Source organism: Zonotrichia leucophrys, chromosome 1A, assembly GCF_028769735.1.
Source record: "Zonotrichia leucophrys gambelii isolate GWCS_2022_RI chromosome 1A, RI_Zleu_2.0, whole genome shotgun sequence".
NCBI classification, from domain to species: domain Eukaryota; kingdom Metazoa; phylum Chordata; class Aves; order Passeriformes; family Passerellidae; genus Zonotrichia; species Zonotrichia leucophrys.
In genome coordinates this window covers 27,024,812-27,030,893 of record NC_088170.1, presented here as the reverse complement: position 1 = coordinate 27,030,893, position 6,082 = coordinate 27,024,812, and positions in this window count along the sequence as shown.

The following is a 6,082-nucleotide window of genomic DNA, read 5'->3' as shown; positions in this document are numbered from 1 at the left end:
GATGGTCAAGGTTTACCATTAATTGACAGCCTAGCAAGTATATAAATAATTCCATGTGCTTATTAAAGACTGAAATACTTCTGTTTCCTAAGGCATGTTTTATTTGCCATTATGTGCCTTATCTTTTCCCCAAATCCTCTGAAAATCTTATTACCTCCATATTTTGGAGGTGATCACCTCCAGACATTACAAACCAAGTAATGCTATTAGCTATGACTGTTTTCATCATTCCCGTATCAGGAATAATAATCACAATAAACAGTGATATAGTTCTAAATGCTGCCCCTCCTAGGTGCAGAGTGTTACCAGAGCACAAGTCTGTAGGGCTCTCAGGCTCTTGTCTATCACACTCAGTAAATTTAACAGTGAGCTCAGTGTTGACCATTTCCATCAGAATTCACTGTTCCATCTCCCACACCTAAAAATAATCAAGGAGTATGTATAAGTCTCCCAATGTGAAGCAATCAGCACATCTTGTAACAAAGCTGAAAATTTGGTAAAGAAGAAGAGGGTGCCTGAGGCACAGATGATTGATTAAAGAGGATGCAAAACTTCTGTTCAGAAGACAATATAATCTGAGTTCTTCCTGCTGGAATGCAGTGAAGAGATATTGAAAAGAATGTACAAAGGAATTGTTGCTTGTCCTACTTGTTCTCTTTAGAGCAGAATTGCAGTTGGCTGCAGCTAGATGCAGTGTTTCATTTAGTAAATAAAGTCACTTTTTATGGACATTGTTCTTTCCTGATCCTTATTTACGAGAATCACAGAATAACTAAAGCTGGAGTTGACTTCTGTAGTCGACATTGCCTGACTCCTTTTCAAATCACGTTTAACTTGGAACAAGCTGCTTGTGATCATATTCTTTCAGGTTTAGAACACCTGAGCAAGCTCTTCCAGTGTTTCACCATTTTCATTTTGATCCCTACTCAGCTTTTTTGTCTTACAGTCTACCATTTCAGGTGGGAAGAGGATATATTTTGTCCTCTTGCTCAGTTTTTACTTTCAAAGACAAAAGAGAATGTAAAATATTCTGACAATTGAGAGTAGTTTTTTAGTAGCAGGTATTTCATGTTTCTGTATTCTCTCAAAACCCTTCCTCTACCACTGTTTCTTGCTGTTAATAACCTCTGTTTTTCAGCTGCAGGGAACTAGATCCAAACAACTCACCTCACCATATCATTAACCATTTGAAATCAGAAGGGTGTGACATGAAAGGAAGTACAGAAACACTCCTGTGTTTTTAGATAAAGACTGCTGCTCCCACAAAATACCTCTTCTTCTGTCTCTCCTGTTTCTCCTGGCCTACAGATAATTGGTATCACAGTCTTGGCTATCTGGTCTGCAGATAATTGCTATCACTGTCTTGGCTATGGCCTTCTTAAATGATATTTCTTCAGCTTTCACATAAATGTCATGTACCAACTTCACCTGTTGACATGCCTTCTCTGGACAGGAGTAAGATAAATAATTTTAGAAAACACTTCGACTTTATTTTCTCAAAAGTCACTTGCCTTGTCCTTCTTGGGAGCTGTCTCTTTTAAGAGCTTTGGGAAGAAAGGGAGAAACCCTTCCCTGAAGAAACTCAGTTTTTCATTCTTATTCAGTTGGCCCCCCAAGGACATGAATGAATAACTGAGATGCTTCATTTCTTCACCTTAGAGCAAATGTGGCTTAACTGCAACCCCTTTCTCCTTCCCTGTCTTGTTTTTTTTTTTTTTTTTTCTTTTAAGATCACAGGTACACCTAAAATCTACAGGTTTCCTGTTGGAGCCTACACAAAACCTACCCTTTCTACCCTCTGTAAGCGTCAGGCAGAAAAAGGCAGTTTTTGTGTCAGAAGGCTTGGGATGTGCCACATTTATTGGATGGGTTAGTAAAAATAATGACAACAGCTCCTGTTAAATATCTGACCACAGATGATGCACTCAAGCAGCTTCAAGGGTCACTCAGTATTTGGACACTGATCAGACACTCAGGCACTGTTGAGTTTAAGAACAACCTACAGCCTATTCAAGATGGTGAAAATGGATGGAGGATCTGACGATGGATTTGAGACAAGTTATCATCTTTGTGCAGGAGAACTTGTTTCCCTACGCGGGACTCCTAGATGAGCTAAGTAGGAGAAAATCCACAGCATTATGGTGTTGTCTGTAATTTTTTACTTTGTTTGCTTTTGGTGTTTTTTGTTTACTTGCTTGTTTTTGTTTTTTTTTGGTTTTTTGAGCAGCCATTACATTAATAATTAGAGAACACGTGGGGTTTTTTTCCTAACCAGGAATAAGAAGTCTGGACTCATGTGCAACCACAGGTGAAAAATACATGTGACTCGTCTTTTGTCACAGATAACTATATCACTGCCATCAATATCATCTCATACTTGGGTGTGATCAAAGAACTGATGGAAAGTGGCAGGCTGAAATGGAACAGAAATTACAGGTGGCAAACAGCAGAGGGTAAGGGCAGGGCAATGGTTATTCTTGCTTTTGTCACCTGTCAGCTGGACTGAAGCTCTGTGATATATCTGAGAATGAAGTCCACAGTTCTAGAAAATTCCAGGTAACATGGAGTAAAACAGCTATGTTTGTCTGCAAGTCAGGATGCTGCACACATAGTAAACCTCTCTCTGAGATGCATATAAGCTTTTCACAGAATTTGAAAGAAAACTAAGCACATTCCTATCGTAAAAATACTAGTGGAGTTGTGCCCAAGACCTATAAATATAAATCTCACTCTGCACATGTGAGTGGAAGAGAATGGGCACGATCCACCCTCTCTGTGAGCAGGGTGGATTGTGATCATGAATGTCCCACAGGGAGCACTGCACTGACAGTGAGTTCCTCACCTACTACTGCCAGAGACCCACCTCTGACCACTCCAGTCTCACAGAAGCATGTGGATTTAAAGAAAAGCAAATGAAAATGTCTTCAGAAAACAAAATGCTCTGCCCCTGCTCCTCCCCCTGGGGGAAGGATTATAGTACAAACAAGACATGAAAGTTGTTTGTCATGGTATTTAAACGCTCATGTGCTCTCAGTACAGCATCAGAAAAAACCCCATATGGATTAAAATGTAAAATAGCCTTCTCTGCTTCCTGCCTGCTTCTGTCATGTCATGCCTATCTTCTCTTTTCTCCCTCATCTTCATCTCCCATGGCAAAGTGAAATCCTGCTCACCAGTAGGTACAAGCATTGTCAGTTGACTCAACCTCCTCCTTCAGCCCTCGGCTGCGTAGACAGAGGGCACCTTTGTAAGCAAGCTGGGAGCAGTGCAATGGTGCTGCCCTGCCACAGCATTGCTTCAAGTGCCTTCTTTGGATGGCTCCAAAAGTGAAAGACTTGTTTTGGGCTACATATGAAATATTCAGGCAAGGCCCAGCTAACTCTCCTATTTCTGTACCCCTTCATATTTATCTGTACCCCTTCAGCCATCAATCTCATTGCACAAAACACCCACGGGTCTGTGTTTCTAAGCATAATGCTCCACATGGCTGCAGGCAGAATTTTTCAGGGCCCAGAGGTTTTTTCCCACCTAACTATTGCTTTACATCTCATGGCACTCAAAGTTAATGGTTGCAGCCAATTCAGGAATGCTGCTGCTGCCATCTCCTGAGAAAAGCTGGGTGGAGCATGTTTAATGGAGTTACAGAAGCTGCTGCCAGAATGTCTGCCTAACCACATTCTAATGAAATGGGCTCTTTTGGCTGGACTAGACTAGTCTGTAAATGAGTTATATCTAAGATTACAGTTATCAAACTGGAAATATGGGATCCAAACCCACATGTCTAGCAGCTGCCTGGAAATCTCATTTGCTGATGTAACATTAGATCAGAGTATGGGATATGATTAATCTTCTCTACTTCCCAAAGGCACACAGAAAATCCCTGCTCTACTGGGCCATGAAGGTCTCCAAGTCCAGCTAGCTGGTAGACCTGAAATTTTGAATTTAGAGACATGAATGCTGCTGTGACTCTAAGCAGATTTTCTCTCATTAAACCCTGAGCACACAAATTTTGAAGAAAACTGTCACAAACTACCATAAATTTATGATGATTTACCAAAATCATCAAGAGATAATATGAAGTCTTCTCAGGTAATCCTAAGCAACTACTGAAAATAGAATTCAGTCCCCTTCACCAACTAAGTAAGCCCTGTAAAATTGCCATTTATAAAATCCCCAAATCCAATGATTAATTCTCCCCTTCCCCATATGTGTACATGGGATTGAATATATTCTCACAGGCACCAAAATGTTTCATACTAAACATTAGTTTAGTTGCTCATAGGGACAACTATGTGGGTCTAAAAGGTTTTCCCAGAACCTACTTTTTCATAGATTGAAAGCAGTATCTTATACTATAAAATTAAAAAAAATGTTCTAAAGCTGCATATATATGCAATACCCTCTGAAATAAGGGGTGATAGACAGTAGGAGTGCCAGTCAGTTCCAGAGCTTTCTTCATTAGCAGCACCTTGAGACTCAGTCCTTGCATGAAGCTATGCTATGTTGTCATGTGCATCCTGCTGCTGTTAATGAGATTCCTTTCCCATTCAGTCCTTAACAGTAATGCTCATCCCAATCTTTGTAAAGTACTTCAACATGGGGCTGAAAAATCACTAAGAAAGTATTAAATAATATTACCTGATCATTATAACTCCTGTGACAACCATGGAAAAATATTTTCTGTTTGCCCAGAGCTAATGACTACTTAACAAATATCACTATAGCAACATGACTATTTCTAATTTTCTTTCAAATTACCAATGAGACTTTGCTTCACTTTCAGGATGAGATATTTCTGCTTGTAATTTCTGAAATTGAAAAATTCTACCATTTTTTACAATAAAGATTCACCTTTCTTGATCACAGATGTGGTAGTGCTGATATTCTTTTTTTCCTTCAGTCAACCATAAAGAAAGAGAATAAAACTCCTTTGAAAATACTCATTTTGAGAGCAGAAGAATAACTGTGGAGGCTCTGCTCCCACTGTCCCGTATCCTAGATAAGCGTGTGGCTCCCATCTTACATACCACAGTCTTCCTCTAGGCTACAAAATATGAGCTATTTAGTTTTGGCAGAGTACTAGAAGCTTTTTAACTTAATATTCCTGAGTCAGCAGAGATGGGGGTATAGAGAAATGGACAGGAGTACTGAGGGGCCACGACCTTGCAAGTCATTCAGCTTTTTCACTGCAGTTATTAGCGTGGGTGAGGCACAGGGCTTCCCAGAGGCTGCTGACCTCTCCTGCTGCTGCCGTGGGTCTTGCCATGGCACTGGCACGGGAGTCAGCACTCAGGCAGGGTCCAGGAGGGGATGTTGCTGGCTGGATTGTGATTGCCACACTCTGCTCAGCTGTGACAGCATATGCTCAGCATTCAGAGCCAGAAAAGGACATGATGCTGTCCTTGCACACTCTGAGCAGCCAGCAGCCTTCTGGGGAGTGAGGGGATGGACAAGTGAAATGTGTCAGGCAGAGCAGGGGAGCCAAACTGAGTGTCAACAGGAGCAGCAGAGACAAGAAAGGCAAAAGAAGAAGAAGAAGAAGGGATGTGCTAAATGGCATAAGGGCAGAGAGGGGAGTGAACAAAATGCTGAAGGAGTGAAAGAACCTGTGACAGTGACAGGAAATGTTTTCTTATTTATGAAAGGATCCAAGCAGAAAAAAAAAAAAAAGGCTAAAACCTCAATGCTTGGAGTTCTCTGACAAAATGCCTTACTTTCTTTGGAAATGGCAGTCCTCAGAGCAAGTTGCAAAGTCTGCCTCAACAAAGCTACCATTGCCAGTGCAGGCTAAACAGTCTCTTAATGACTCTGTATTAACAAAAAGCTGGATCCATATATAAATTACCTTTGTAGTGACAGCCTCGATGTGTATGTGTTGGAAATAATTTCAGTAAAAGCTTATCTAAAAAATACCACTGGGAAGAAATTCTCCATTCTTTCACTCTAGAAGGAATAGGTGGTTTTGCTCATATTATCTGGAACAGATCAGAGCAATGTCTGCTTTGTCCCCTCCTCCTCCCACACATCATAGCAATTTTTACCCCATCATCAACTTGAGGACATGTTCCTCCATGGGAGCTGA